Genomic DNA, 17,168 nt, shown 5'->3' with positions numbered 1-17,168 from the left:
GATCTTAGATTGGATTTTTTAGTTAGAGAGATTGGATGTTCTGCAGGCCAAGTTGTGTGAATCAGTTAATTTTGAAAGATAGGGTAGTTTCCATGCTTAGAGAATGAAATCTGATTTTATCCTCCTTGCTTTCTTATTCGGGGGTCTTCTCATTTTGTAAGGGTTCTAGATTTTTGTGAGCTAGGATCCATAATCTCGGTTTCCAATTCTGAGCTTTTTGCCAAATTTGTAATACAATGTCCCTTTTCAAGTAATAGAGGATCTTCTTGCTGTAAATATTTTCTGTTGCAGGTCACACATATGTAAGGTATATATACAGTTGATTGGATAGTCTCTAGGCCTTTTCTTATTTCAATGAATCCAGTCTTCAAGGGAGTTTGGGTTTGTCCTCTCAAAGTGGGAGTGTAATGGCTGTCCTTAGGTACTTTTCAAGGAAAAGTTTAAATTCTATGAATAATCATTTTGGATTTTGGATAATGTCTGGATATGTATGATCCTCTATTTGAGTTTAGAATGTATTAATGTTAGGCATTGATATAGGGATATCTTTCTTTATAAATTGGATTTACAATAGAGGTTTTCATTTTCAGTTTGACGTATGACTCCATGCCCTTGGATAAGGCACTCGTCTTACAGATTCTGGGGATTCTCAGAGATTTTAAAATATCAAATATTTTTTTAGTTTTATGTCTGTAGTTTTAGTTTGTTCCACCTATCTCATGCTCCAATCTTGTTGAGATGTCAATGTAGATCTAGCCCATATGCAGTAACCTCCTTGTTGTTGAGCCCTGTGAGATTTATCTGCTTTTGTTGATGCCATATGTCTCTAATTGATTGTATTCCATGCATCAAAGGCTATCCTCCCCTAGGTCTTGCAGAACCTGAAGTGTAGGAGGATCATTAGGATCCTATGTTAATTTTGTCCAAGCCTTGAAGCTTTTCATTGATTGAGATTGGCTATTTCATAGATAGATTGCAGGTGAACTTGAGTTTCTCTTTTTTGAGAACAACAAAAATGGCGACTCTACTGGGACTGAATGAACTGTTGGGAATCTCTGGTTAAGATAGATTTGTTTACTATATAGTTGAGATTACCCCATCCGAGTCACCACAACAAAAATGGTGACTTTGTTGGGGAGTGATCTAAATATATTCGATTTAGATTGTTGAATCAGACTGAAAGTGAGCTGGCCCATCCAAGTAACCACAACAAAAATGGTGACTCTACTAGGGAGAGAGATGTAAAAGTTTGTCAAGTCCAATCCATGAGTCTGGCCAAAGTCATTTGGAGAAGAGTCTTAGAAGTTTACAAGTCTAAAAGTTGTTTTTAGATTTGAAGGTAACTTTTGTTCCTTAGAAGGTGAAGCAAGTCACCAAGAAAAGGAGTATTGGTTCTAAGGTTACATACTTCTTGTTTTGAAAAGTTTCATTGAGAAATATGGTGAGAAATATGTCTGGTTATGAAGTTAATGACTGCATATGTTTTGAAAAGAGAGTAGAATAGTAAGATGTATCAGCATAGTAATGGTTCAGTAGATATTTCAAATTTGATGGATCTAGATGTGGTTCCTAGATCTCCAAATCCTTTGTCAAATTTGAAATAAATTGATAGGGAGATTGAAATATGTCTTAAAAAGATCCAAGATAGGTGCATCTTGTTTTTAAGAAGGAAGGTAGGGAAGAGAAAGGTAGAATCATCATATGTTTTTTATGAAAGATTTATTGCTGTATTAAATGAGCTTCCAGTTGATGTTAGACCCCATGAGTCAATTTGGATTGAATTATTTTTAGAGCTTGATGAGCTTGACTCAGTTAGTTGGTCTTCAACTTTCAGGGAGGAGACTATTGTTAGTATTAAAGAATGGATAGATGAGATTGAAATGACCAAATCTGAAAAATGTACACAATATTGAGTATAGTGATGGAGATGAATCCTCGAGTGGATATACCTCTTATGATGTCGAAGGTGACTCGTATTCTTAGCATGACAGTGCAAATGTGTATTTAGAGCAAGAAGAAAATTGTGAAAGTACAAGTTATTGTTCAAATAGTCATGAGCCTGTTGAGGCTTCATATTTGAATAATATAGATCACCTTGTTGTTAATTTCAATCCACAAAATGTTTTCAACCAAGGTTATGAACCCATGTTGCAACATATAGCAACATTTTATGATCAACTTGATAAAGGTCACGATGCAGATGCAAGTTGTTGTAATGACAAAACAAATGTGCATGAAGACACGAGCACTGTAGATTTAATGCATGCATTAGATTGGGACAATGTTTACAACACAGAAGATGAAGCCAAGGAAAATGAAATTGAAGGAGAAGGTTCACTAAGTAGTGAACAAATCTTAGAACTCTTAGCTATTGAACTTAAGAGGTATACATCCAAAAATGTCCCCAATCTCTCACACCCACTCAGTATATGTTTTTATAGTGATGATGTTCTTGGTGGTGCGAGGTATGATACATATGATATTTCTTTCCCTACATTTGATTTGAATAATGGACAAGATGAAAATACATATAAGGTTGATAAATGTGATATTGTGGAGTCATATGTTGATATGAAATCAGAATTTGATATGAATTGTGTGGGTCTTGATGTTAAAGAGAAAGACAAATCTGAAGTGGTTTTTCCAAATTTGCAATTGGTAAATGAACCATTGACAGGTGATCATGCATTTTCATGTTTGCAAGAGGATGATAGAAATTGTGATCAGAAAGATGAAGGGCAGTCATTTTATGAGGAAATGTTCCTCTCTAGTTTACAAAGCAATATTAAGGATGCATTTTCCCCTTTTGTACAAACTTGTGATCGACATGTGCCTGATGTTCCCAACTTTCAGAGGGAGTTTGATTACTTCTCTTTTCAGCAAGGAAATAATTGTAAAGGGTATGACATTCCTATGTCATATAGTGATCAACACTCTCAGCATTTGTTTCATTTCCAACTATTTGGTGATTACTAGTATGCTTATTTTTCTTTGTATGATGTGGTGATTAGAAGTGGAAGTGTGATTGATCAGGCAAATGACAGTGAAAGTTCCAGCTTAACTTCAATTCATGAAAATGAGAATCATGTATTTGATAGAGGTAAGAATTAACTCCAATTTTGATGGCCTAGGGCCATATGTAAATAAGTTCTATTATACAGTTGCTTTGCTTCAGTTGTGTGGTTTTCAATAAGGAACCCCTATTTTTTGAGAAGAAGAGAAGTTTTCATTTTTGTTTGGGTGGTCTACTCTATCTAAGATTTTGAATTCTTGTGTTGATCTTGCGATCAACCATCCCCAGTCAGAGCCACTATTGGAACTCATAAAAAATTGAGTTAATTCTTGAGGCCCATTTCAAAGAAGGGTAAAATGAAACCGACATTCTCCTCACATGCCTGAGAAAGGTAAAGGCATTTAAAAAAAAGAAACCTCCAAGAAAATGTCACCATGCATAAATATTTATCCGACATTGGTTGTGGGAAGGAAATTTGTTGTATTTAAATACTTGTTCATGCACATCCTTAGTGTAAAAGCTTTTGGGCTTTTGACAAGTGGCCGATCAAGAAAGCGATGCCCCCCCTCCGCGTGCGCTTGCATCTTAGAGCGGCCTAATTTTTCAGCAAAAGGGGTGAGCAATAAAGACCAATTTGAGACCTCGCGACTTAAACCTAGTCTCCAACTCACTAGCATAAAATGCTAACACCCAAAAGATTAGAGACCTCACAAGTGAGCAGATCTGCAGAAGATCCAATGGTGGTCGATAGGTCATGATGAGAAGCTAGTAGCTAACATATCCCTCGCGACCCCATGACAAAGAAGAGCTCCATTCCAACGGTGAGTACAAGCCGTTATGAGGTGGCAGACAAGTGGCGGACATGTGGTGACAATGTGGCATATCATATAGCCACTCAAAGGGACTAAGGATCGAACACGTTGAGAAAGATCCAACGGTTGGCCAAGTTGATCGAACGGTGGTCACTATATCACAATCGGGAGACGTTCAATGTTTATTTGCCGCGACTTGGCGACCGAGTGCTGGGGCCCGCTAAGAGACAAGATCAAGGTTGATCAGATGGTCATGGTTTCATTTAGGCCATGAGTCCAGGCCGTGGTAAGACGGCAGGACATGGGCCCCAGAATGAACCAGATGGTGCCACGTGTTGGGCCCGTCAGAAGAAAGAGTGATAATGGGAGCTGTTCAGGCAAGGTAAAGGTCGGGCAGGTCACAACAGATCAATGTTGATTCAAGAAAGATCAATGGTTGTCACCAAGTCGCGAAGAAAATTTGCTCGATGGCTAAAGGTTGCAACTTGGTGACTAAGTGGTGGGGCTCGATAGAGAAGGAGAGCAATCTGAGGGAAATAAAAAGAACAAGCAAGCTGGGGAAGAAACAAAGAGTTTCATTTCGGTGGTGTGTCCAGGTTGTGCTAAGGCGGCAGGACATGGGCCCCAGAATGAACCAGATGGAGCCACATGGCAGAAATGCATGGCAGAGATCTGTGTGGCAAAATTCAAAGATTTAAATATGATTTCAGACTATGGTGGAAAGTTAGAAAATTAAATGATCGACCTGCAGAAAGATTGGTGGTTGAGGGATTTATTGTTTTTTGCCCGATATATGTGTTATATATCCTTGGAAAGCTCTCGATCTGAGGAATCTGGTTTTGTAGTCAAGTGTAACCCACAACAAGTATTTATGGGGTAGTTGCCTCAGGATCTCAGATTGGATTTTTTAGTCAGAGAGATTGGATGTTCTGCAGGCCAAGTTGTGCGAATTAGTTAATGCTGAAAGATAGGGTAGTTGCCATGGTCAGAGAATGAAATCTGATTTTTTCCTCCCCGCCTTCTTATTTAGGGGTCTTCTCATTTTGTAAGGGTTCTATATTTTTGTGAGCTAGGCTCCATAATCTCGGTTTCCAATTCTGAGCTTTTTGCCAAATTTGTAATACAATGTCCCTTTTCAAATAATAGAGGATCTTCTTGCTGTAAATATTTTCTGTTGTAGGTCACATATATGTAAGGAATATATACAATTTATTGGATTGTCTCTAGGCCTTTTCTTATTTCAATGAATCTAGTCTTCAAGGGAGTTTGGGTTTGTCCTCTCAAAGTGGGAGTGTAATGGCTGTTCTTAGGTACTTTTCAAGGAAAAGTTTAAATTCTTTGAATAATCATTTTGGATTCAGGATAATGTCTGGATATGTATGATCCTCCATTTGAGTTTAGAATGTATTAAGGCCAGGCATTGATACAGGGATATATTTCTTAATAAATTGGATTTGCAATAGAGGTTTTCATTTTCAGTTTGATGTATGACTCCATGCCCTTGGATAAGGCACTGGTCTTGCAAATTCTAGGGATTCTCAGAGATTTTAAAATATCAAATATCCTTTCATTTTTATGTCTGTAGTTTTAGTTTGTTCCACCTATCTCATGCTCCAATATTGTTGAGATGTCAATGTAGATCTAGCCCATCTGCAATAGCCTCCTTGTTGTTGAGCCCTGTGAGATTTACCTACTTTTGTTGATGCAATATGTCTCTAACTAATTGTATTCCATGCATCAAAGGGTGTCCCCCCTAGGTCTTGAAGAACCTGAAGTGTAGGAGGATCATTAGGATCCTATGTTAATTTTGTCCAAGCCCCGAAGCTTTTCATTGATTGAGATTGACTATTTCATAGATAGATTGTAGGTGAACTTGGGTTTCTCTATTTTGAGAACAACAAAAATGGCGACTTTGCTGGGACTGAATGAACTTATGGGAATCTCTCGTTAAGAAAGATTTGTTTAATATATAGTTGATATTAACCCATCCGAGTCACCACAACAAAAATGGCGACTCTGTTGGGGAGTGATCTAAAGATCTCCGATTTAGACTGTTGAATCAGACTGAAAGTGAGTTAGCCAATCCGAGTAACCACAACAAAAATGGCGACTCTGCTAGGGAGAGATGTAAAATTTTGTGAAGTCAAATCCATGAGTCTGGCCAAAGTCATTTGGGGAAGAGTCTTAGAAGTTTACAAGTCTAAAAGTTGTTTTCAGATTTGAAGGTATATATCCTGGAAGGTTTTGTTACTGAGAAATTTAAAAAATATATATATTGTGACTTTGTTGTGTGAGACCCAGAAATCTGAAGTTGTTTCAGAGTGAAGATCAGTGGTTGAAATTTTATTCCTCTTCAGGGAGGTGGTGACTCTATATGAATGAACCTTAGGTTTGGAGGTTTTCTTCAAACTTTCAGCCAGAAGTGAAGTGAACAACAACAACAACTATACCCAGGTATTTTCCATTTATGACATAACTTTTGTTCCCTAGAAGGTGAAGCAAGTCACTAGGAAAAGGAGTATTGGTTCTAAGGTTACATACTTCTTGTTTTGAAAAGTCTCATTGAGAAATGTGGTGAGAAGTATGTCTGGTTATGAAGTCAATGACTGCATATGTTTTGAAAAGAGAGTAGAACAGTAAGATGTATCAGCATAGTAATGGTTCAGTAGATGTTTCAAATTTGATGGATCTAGATGTGGTTCCTAGATCTCCAAATCCTTTGTCAAATTTGAAATAAATTGATAGGGAGATTGAAATGTGTCTTAAAAAGATTCAAGATAGGTGCATCTTGTTTTTAAGAAGGAAGGTAGGGAAGAGAAAGGTAGAATCATCATATGTTTTTTATGAAAGATTTATTGTTGTATTAAATGAGCTTCCAGTTGATGTTAGACCCCATGAGTCAGTTTGGATTGAATTATTTTTAGAGCTTGATGAGCTTGACTCAGTTAGTGGGTCTTCAACTTTGAGGGAGGAAAGTATTGCTAGTATTAAAGAATGGATAGATGAGATTGAAATGACCAAATCTAAAAAATGTACACAATATTGAGTATAGTGATGGAGATGAATCCTCGAGTGGATATACATCTTATGATGTCGAAGGTGACTCGTATTCTCAGCATGATAGCGCAGATGTGTATTTAGAGGAAGAAGAAAATTGTGAAAGTACAAGTTATTGTTCAAATAGTCATGAGCTTGTTGAGGCTTCATATTTGAAAAATATAGATCACCTTGATATTAAGTTCAATCCACAAAATATTTTCAACCAAGGTTATGAAACCATGTTGCAACATATAGCAACATTTTATGATCAGCTTGATAAAGGTCATGATGTAGATGCAAGTTGTTGTAATAACAAAAAAAATGTACATGAAGACATGAGCACTGCAAATTTAATGCATGCATCAGATTGGGACAAAGTTTACAACATAGAAGATGAAGATGAGATCTCTTAGCTGCTAAACTTAAGAGGTATACATCCAGAAATGTCCCCAATCTCTCACACCCACTCAGTATAGGTTTTTATACAGATGATGTTCTTGGTGGTGCGAGGTATGATATATATGATATTTCTTTCCCTACATTTGATTTGAATAATGGACAAGATGAAAATACATATAAGGTTGATAAATGTGATAAAGTGGAGTCATATGTTGATATGAGATCAGAATTTGTTATGAATTTGATTCAGCTTTACATACCTAGGAATGATCTTGGTTGTTTCCTCTTGCTTTTGTTCTTCATCCTCATCTTCATCAACATCAGTATCTACCGGTGTAGGAGCACAGTTACTGGTACTAGGTTGTTTTACAACCAGTTCCCAGAAGGTTACTACCGGTTCATCTACCAGTTTCTCGTTGTCAGTTTCCTAAGGTTTCTCAGAGGTTTCATCAACTATGACATTGATGCTTTCAACAATTCTCTGAGTCCTATTGTTGAAACATTTGAGAGCTTTGCTCTTTGTGGAATACCCTAAGAATATTCCCTCATCACATTTTGCATCAAACTTGCTTTGATGTTCACTCCTCTTGATATAACATTTTCTACCAAACACTCTAAAGTAGCTTACTATAGGAGTCTTACAGGTCCAATACTCATAAGGTGTTTTATCCTTACCCTTTTTGAAGAGTACCCGGTTCATTGTGTAGATTGCAGTGCTCACCACTTCTCTCCAAAAGGTATGAGCAACTTTTCCTTGGATCAACATTGTTTTGGCTGCTTCAACTACAGTCCGGTTGTTTCTCTCTACTAGGCCATTCTACTGTGGAGTCTGGGGGGTAGACAGTTGCCTCTTGATGCCATTCTCTTCACAGTACTTGTTGAATTCATCAGAAGTGAATTCTCGTCCTTGATCAGTTCTTAGGAACTTAATCCTCTTACTGCTTTCTTTTTCAACCAATGCTCTGAAGGCTCTGAACTTTCCAAAGGCTTCAAACTTGTCCTTCAAGAATGTGACCCACATCATTCTTGAGCAATCATCAGTAAGAATCATAAAATACCTATCTCCTTGCACACTCCTAGTTTTCATAGAACCACACAAGTCAGTATGCACAAGATCAAGTAAATTGTTTGCAGTGAAAGATTTACCTTTGAAGGTTGAGGAAGACATTTTCCCCAGTTGACACTCTTTGCACAAATGATTTTCTGGTCTCAGCATAGGCAATCCTCTAATTGCCTTGATCTTACTGGCTTTCACAATATTATCAAAGTTTACATGGAAGAGTCTCCTATACCATATCCAGCTATCATCAAACTTAGCCATTAGACATGTACTGATATTTGCATTCAGCTGAAATAGGTTACCTTTGGTCTGCATACCAGTGGCCATTAGTTCACCATTCTTTCCTTTGATTTTGCACACTCCATCTTTGAATTTTAGAGTGAGTCCATTATTATTCAGCTGGGCAACACTCAAAAGGTTGTGTCTGAGACCTTCTACCCAATAAACATTATCAACACTGCTTTTTCCATTCAGAGAGACAAACCCTCTTCCTTTTACCATACATGGTGCATCATTACCAAAATGAACCACACCACCATCATACTCTTCAAGAGATAGAAACTTACTCCAGTCACCAGTCATATGGTGAGAACAACCACTGTCAATAATCCACTCATTGGAATTATCAAAGTGGGAGACAAAATCCTTCTTGTTTGACACAACTTCCTTAACTACTACAAACACAATGTCTTCACTTTCTTCATCTTCTAATTCCTCATTAGTGACACCTTCATCAACTGCTACAAAATAGTTTCTCCTATTTCATCCTTTGAACTTCTTGAACTTCTCCGGTTTGTCCTTATTATCACCATTAGAATAGTTTACAACAATGTGTCCTATCCTATTGCAAGAGAAGCATTTCAAAGGGAGCTTACCTCTATATTTACCAGTTCCCTTAGGAAGTCTCTTGGGAAGAAGAGCTTCAAATTCCATCAGGATCTCCACATCATCCATTTCTCTACTTTGTCTTGGTTCACAACTAGTACTAGCTTCTTTACCCTTTCTAGATGGTGCAACAGATGCTCTAAAGGCTGATTCAATCTTCTGAATACTGTCGTCATAATTATTTAGCTCATAAGTTGTCAACTTAGCAATGATGGAGTCTAGGGATACCTTTGTCTTGTCTATAGACCTCAACTCCTGAATAGCAACAACCCTTATTGCATAGACTGGTAATAAGGATCTCAAGACTTTGCTAACAATAGTGGAATCATCTATTTTACCACCTATACTCTTGATGTCTCCAACAACAATTTTGATTCTTATTCCATATTGTTGAATGGTCTCTCCTTCGACCATCCTCATGTCTTCAAAATTTCCCCTAAGGCTCTCTTCCTTAGCTTGTTTCACATGCTCATCACCACCATAGATATTCTGAAGAGCATCCCATACTTCTTTGGGATTGTCTTTATCCTGAACATCAATAAACTCAATGTCAGATAGACCGCTAATTAGGGATTCAATGACTTGCTTATTCTCCTGAATCTCTCTCTTTTGATCATCGATGAGAGTACCGGTAGGGATAACATAATAATTCTCAACATAGCTCTAGTGTTGAGCATCCATGCTTCTGATGTATATCTTCATTGTGTCCTTCCATATTTTAAAGTTGTCTCTGTTGAACTTTGGACCTTCCCTCTTCATCATTAGAGTAGGATCTTTTCCTCAAGTGGTTAAGCTTACAACACAGAGGACCTGAAAGATGCTTTGATACCAATTGATGAATAAATGATGAACAGTTAGTACCAAACTGGTACTGAGAGGGGGGGTGAATCAGTACGGGCAAAAACACTTTCCCTAAACCGGTTTGACTGCACACACTGAACTTTGACTGGTAAGCAATAACACCGGTCTAAATCAGATTACTACTGGTAAAACATAGCGAGAATGTGAAAGACATAAACCTGTAACCCTTAGCTTTCCATACAATCAAATACCTCATTTCCACTTCACCCTTATGCATAAACAAGTAATCTATCATAAAAAATATAATGATTGCTAGTTCAACATATTTTACCAGTTTGACATAAAACACTAAACCATCACATGAAAGGCATCACACATGATGCACTGATTTTTCACGTGGAAACCCAACTAGGAAAAACCACGGTGGGGATGAATACCCACAGGCTACCCTTTGAACTCTTTTGAAGTCCGCTCTGTTAGGAGCCTAGTCCGGTTAAACACTATTACAATAGGTTCTGCTAGGAACCGATCCTACTAGGGATCACCCGGTTAAGGGATGGCTAAATACCTGGTTAAAGGTTAGAACCCTGTTAAAGGTTACCTCGAAAGAGGATTCGAAGAACTCATTGAATTGAGTCACCCTGTTAAAGGATTTACACAAAATCCTATTAAAGCTACTCGGTTAAGGGATTTTCCAATTGCAAAAATGGTTAGAAGTCAACATGCAATACAATGATCTGATGACAACACTCAATACCAAGGCATATCCACTTTAGCTCCTTTTCTTCTGCAATCACACTCTACAAGTATCAACACACTTCTCTGATCTAGCAAGAATCAAGTATCACTTCACTTGGATACACACATAACATTTGCCAACAACTTCAAAATGAAAAACATCATCGACCTTATAGGAAACAGATAGGTTGGTAGCATAAACCCTAAACCCTAAACATTTACGTTTTACAATCCAGTCGGTTCAATCCTGACCGTTAATCACACTGCATCGAATACAATAGTCTTGAACATATCTCAAGATGTTCTCCAATGTTCATTCTTTGCCGCTTCAGAAAGTTGATAACTCATCACGTGCTCTCCACCATTTACAAAGACTTCGCACATTCTCGAGGTAGATAGGATCAATCTCCATGCAAGATCCTCAAGGAAATTCTTCACCCGCACAAGGCTAACATGGCAACACTTATTTGGTCTTCATTACAATGCTATCTCATCACAAGATATCATCGGTTGAATCGCATAATCTTATAATGCATCAACTGAAAACCCTGAAGCTAAGACTACCAACCGGTAGTCATACCAAATGAAACCCCAATACAAAACTTCCAATTACTGGTTCTCATTCCAACATATCGGTTCACCTTGAACAAACATACCGCTTCACTTTTTCACAAATACCGGTTTACATCATCATGCCGGTTCTCTTGCCAGTTTGCTTACGACAACATACCGGTTCATACTTTAGCATATTGACATCAATGACAACATAGAATATCATCATGTCATCATGCTCTGCACATATGCCAACAGGTAGGACATGGGCCACGGAATGATCCAAATGGTGCCACATGTTGGGCCCGTCAAAAGAAAGAGTGATAATGGGAGCCGGTCAGGAGAGGTAAAGGTTAGGCAAGTCATGATAGATCAATGGTTGTCGCCAAGTCACAATGAAAAGTTGCTTGATGGCTAAAGGCCGCGACTTGGCGACTAAGAGGTGGGGCCCGATAGAGAAGGAGAGCAATCCGGGGGAAATAAAAAGAACAAACAAGTTGGAGAAGAAACAAAGAGTTTCATTTTGATGGTGAGTCCAGGTCGTGTTGAGGCGGCAGGACATGGGCCCCGGAATGAACCAAATGGTGCCACATGGTGGAAATGCATGGCAAAGATTTACGCAGCAAAATTCAAAGATTTAAATATGATTTCAGACTGTGGTGGAAAGGTAGAAAATTAAATGACCAACTTGTAGAAAGATTGGTCGTTGAGGGATTTTTTTTTGCCCGATATATAAGTGTTATATATCATTGGAAATCTCTCGATCTGATTCTGACTCTGTAGTCAAGTGTAACCCACAGAAAGTATTTATGGGGTAGTTGCCTCAGGATCTCAGATTGGATTTTTCAGTCAGAGAGATTGGATGTTCTATAGGCCAAGTTGTGCAAATTAGTTAATGCTGAGGAATTTGATTCTGTATTCAAGTGTAACCCATGGAAATCATTTATGGTGTAGTTGCCTCAGGATCTTAGATTGGATTTTTCAGTTAGAGAGATTGGATGTTCTGCAAGCCAAGTTGTACAAATCAGTTAATGTTGAAAGATAGGGTAGTTACCATGGTCAGAGAATGAAATCTGATTTTGTCCTCCTTGCCTTCTTATTCGAGGGTCTTCTCATTTTGTAAGGGTTCCAAATTTTTGTGAGCTAGGCTCCATAATCTCGGTTTCCAATTCTGATTTTTTTGCCAAATTTGTAATACAATGTCCCTTTTCAAGTAATAGAGGATCTTCTTGCTGTAAATGTTTTCTGTTGCAGGTCACATATATGTAAGGCATATATACAGTTTATTGGATTGTCTCTAGGCCTTTTCTTATTTCAATGAATCCAGTCTTCAAGGGAGTTTGGGTTTGTCCTCTCAAAGTGGGAGTGTAATGGATGTTCTTAGGTACTTTTTAAGGAAAAGTTTAAATTCTATGAATAATCATTTTGGATTCAGGATAATGTCTAGATATGTATGATCCTCCATTTGAGTTTAGAATGTATTAATGTCAGGCATTGATACAGGGATATCTTTCTTAATAAATTGGATTTGCAATAGAGGTTTTCATTTTCAGTTTGATGTATGAATTTATGCCCTTGGATAAGGCATTGGTCTTGCAGATTCTGGGGATTCTCAGAGATTTTAAAATATCAAATATCCTTTTAGTTTTATGTCTGTAGTTTTAGTTTGTTCCACCTATCTCGTGCTCCAATCTTGTTGATATGTCATTGTAGATCTAGCCCATCTGCAGTAACCTCCTTGTTGTTGAGCCCTGTTAAATTTATCTACTTTTGTTGATGCCATATGTGTCTAACTGATTGTATTCCATGCATCAAAGTGTGTCGCCCCCTAGGTCTTGCTGTGTGGGGGAAAAAGTGACACTAAGCAAACATGCCCTAATCTCACTTTCAACCACACACTTGTGGAATACGAAAGAGCCTAGAGGTATCACACAATTGGCTACTTCTTTTTGTGGAAGAGAGAGCCACGGGCTACCTATTAGGATTTCTATTCCTTTGTTGTAATTGAAAGATGAAATGATGCAAGTTCAATCCCTAACCCCAAAGTGCAAGTATGAACTAATAACAAGATTGCAGAATTGAACTTAAACAATGGAAAGCTGTAAACACAAGGACAAGACAAGAATGCAAATGCGTACCCGGAGTTAAAATCTGACTGAAAATGTTCGGGACGGGGGCGCGGACGCCACTGTCTTGATTCTGCCCCTGAAACTGCTGTTTTTGCAACCTGAAAAGCTGTCAGAAAGTTGCTGAAAGTTGCTGTTTGACAGAAGGACCAGGGCGCCCAGCGCCCCTGTCCCAGGGACCAGGGCGCCTAGCGCCCCTGTCCTGGCAGGAACAGGGTGCCCCACGCCCCTGTCCTAGTCTTCTGCTCCGAAACTTGGTGTGTGGTCCCGTCTCCGTCTGCTTCTTTCGGATCTGCAACTTGCGGCGTCGTCCGAATCCCAAAATCTGCACTTATATCTGAAAAGGTGTTTTGGGTGGCTATATAGGGTTTTCCCTTAGTCAAACCCCCACTTCGGTGATTTCCACCTCCACGAATAGCCAAGTTGTATTGTAAAATGTATTGTGTGTGCAGACCTAGTGTGTGTGTGCAAGGTCCTTAAATGCAAGAAAGCAAACTAGAGCAACCTAGAAAGTAAACCCTAATTGCTTGTAAATGATAATGTAAATGCTCTAAATCAAGATGCAAAGTGATCTAAAGCATGAATAAAGGATATATTGAAGCTTATGCAAAGACATGAAAACAACATGAAATCATACCCAACCCTTAAGGGAGGAGTACAAGCCAATCTTCAGTCGGTAATCTCCTATTATTCTTCAATGTCTCCCAAACCCTAAATGAATGAAATTGATGAATGTTTGATGGATGGATGTTGAATGTTATTGAAGTCTTCAAAGATCTGCTCTTTTGCTGCATATGAGGTTCCTGAAAACGAAAATCGGATCCTTTCAAATGAAGAAAGAGAGCTCTTATATATGAAACCCTAGGTCTTAATTTCAACTTTTGGCCGACCTAGAGATTGAATATCCCGCCAATTTCTTGGGGTTAAGCTTTATTTTATGATTGGATCGCGCTCCTAAAATTTCGGGAAAAATGTCCGGGACCATGTTGCACTCTGGGCGCCATGGTCCCGACAACTTTTCACCAAATTTTCAGGACTATCGGATATGATGATTTTAGAGAGAATCCCGAAGTTACAGGTGATTTCGAGATGTTTTGACCCCCGAAATCAAGCCCCCAAGTTCAAAATAGGACCTAATTAGGGTTTTTGATTAAATGATGTATTGGAAGAATAAAATGAAAGGGGCACACTTTAATGAAAGGGCCCAACTTTATGATGTGGAAGATGATGAAATACAACCTTAGACCTAATTAATTTGATTAATTAAGTGCTAAAGGGGAAATGCAATGCAAAATACAAAATGCGCCAAGGCGGGTGCTAAACTAGGTGTGAAATTGTACAACCCTAGCAAGTGCGTACAATTTATGACGCTACATTTAGCCCCCACTTTAGCCGTCATATGAACACTACGTGCATATGCAAGCTAAAGTACAGAAAAGTAAACATTATTTGAAAAAGGATATATCCATAAGTCTGTCGAACGAAGCCCCCAGCGGTATCTGCAGTACACAGTTAGGAACCGCACCCTACAAAACACACGTTAGATCACAAAATCACCTAATGCTTACTAAGGAAGGTGATGAAAATTCGAGGGTAGCTATATGCCCCCGCCTGTTTCGGCTTGCTAATTTTAGTGAGTTGAAACAGGGTATCATGTTTACCACTTCGAATTGTTAAAGAAAATTGATGACAAATGCTCAAAGAAGATTTGATATGAGATCAAAAACTAATGGAGAATCATTTGGTAAGAAAGAGGACTAAATCTCAATTCCAACACAACAAAGAGTGTGAGGATTTGAGAGTTCTCTAACACAAGATGAAGGATGTAAATGGAAACAAAATGCAAAGAGAAGAAAAGAAAGGAAAAAAGCATGAATACACACATTGGTGATCCATGAGAAGAATAGTGAGAGAGAAAACATGGACTTCTCACCCCTAGATCTTGTCTAGGTGATCCATGGGAAAAGGACATGGAAAACTAGCCCCTAGAGTCTGTCTAGGTGATCCATGTAAGGGAGGAGAGTGAGAAAGTCTAGCCTTATGCCACTAGTTCCACTCAACCTCGTGCATGTGTGTGTAAGGGAGGTTAGAAGCACCTCATAGGAGTCTATGCTCGAGTATGCTACAACCTGTATATGTATAGTACAAAAGCGTGACATCTCGCTCTAAGAGTCTGTGCTCTGGTTCCGAGAATAATCACCTTGCATAAAAGAAAAATGGAGACATCTCGCTCTAAGAGTCTGTGCTCTGGTTCCGAGAATGACCCATTGCTCAAAAAGTGTAATGTTTATGTCATAAGAAAAGTAGAACAAGGATGCCTACCTTCATCACAAAAGAAGATACCCCAGAAATGCAACAATATCGTAGATCCAAGCAAGAGAGTTTTGCACTCTTTAAGCAAGGATAAGATAGTTGAAAAGGGATTTCTTGTAGTATGTGTAAAAGAGATCCTTAGAGGAGAAGAGATCTTTGTACAAAAGTTACCTATCCCCAAGAGGAATTGTCCTAGACAAAGATAACATGTTATAGAATAAGACAAAGAAGAGAATAAGAATGCAATACTTCCTTCTTTTGCGAGGTGAAAGTGATTCTTAATGAAGGATGACGCTCTTTTTAACCAAATTAGGAGAGTGAATTCATTATGGATGTATTTTACCAAGTGCAAAAGAGGTTGTAGTCAAGGACTTACACCTCTTGTAAGAGAGAATCCTTTGAACAAACAACAACAAATGCGTACAAGGCATAACATCAAGTAATAAAGTCCACACCATCCACAAAATAGGAAAAAGTGGATCCTTAGATAAAAATAAGGAAAGATCATTGCCTCCCAAGGATAAGGACAATGAGAAGGACTTACACAATCTTCTAGGGAGAGATTTGGACATAAGAAAAAGAAGAGATGTATGAAATCATTCTTGTCCCCATAGGAACAAGAAAATTAGGCTATTATGTTGCTTCAAAAAATATGATTGCACTTGAAATTGTACCATCATGAATGACAATGAGCCCCCAGTAAATGAGCTACCAATGTCACATAATGATGAGCAACATAATAGCCATTAATGTTATTTAAAGACATGATAGACTAAATGAGGTATTTGAATATGACATGTTAAATGCTCAACTATAAGTGAGATCAAGAACATGTATAAAATGATAAAGATTGAAGAAGAAAAGTCACATGAAATCTTAGAAGAGGGATGAGTGTAATTTATTAGAGCCTTATCCCTAGAGGAAAGGACTTTATGATGAATAGGAGATAAAGATTCATAAGTGGATTTATAAATTTGAGGGGATTCATAAAGAGATTTGTTCATTGCCAATATTTCCTTATGAGGGGAATGAGAGTTGATAGAAGTAGAAGATGATTTAGTTGAAGTGAGATAATCATCACTACTAAATATAGCATTCACATTGAGAGATGGTCTTTTAGATGCTTTGGTGGGCTTGCAGGGATTATAGCCAAGTCCAAAGGCATAATTGTGAAGATTATTCTCTAGAGGAACCTTTATCCCTTGTTTGTGAGCACCACAACCATTTCCATGATACCCATGCTTAGCAAAAATGCAAAAACCACGACCATAACGATCAGCCATTTCAGGAAGAGAAGGTGGTTTTTCATAAGACAAAGAATCAAACTCTTCATAATTAGAGGTGTGAGGAGAAGAAGTTTGAGAAACGGACATGAAATTATTGTTCATAGGTTCAGGTAGGACTGATTGATCTCTAGTTTCTTCCTTCTT

Source organism: Cryptomeria japonica, chromosome 5 (assembly GCF_030272615.1).
Source record: "Cryptomeria japonica chromosome 5, Sugi_1.0, whole genome shotgun sequence".
Taxonomy (NCBI): Eukaryota; Viridiplantae; Streptophyta; class Pinopsida; order Cupressales; family Cupressaceae; genus Cryptomeria; species Cryptomeria japonica.
The sequence above is the reverse complement of the archived record's forward strand: the minus strand, read 5'-3'. Positions refer to the sequence as shown.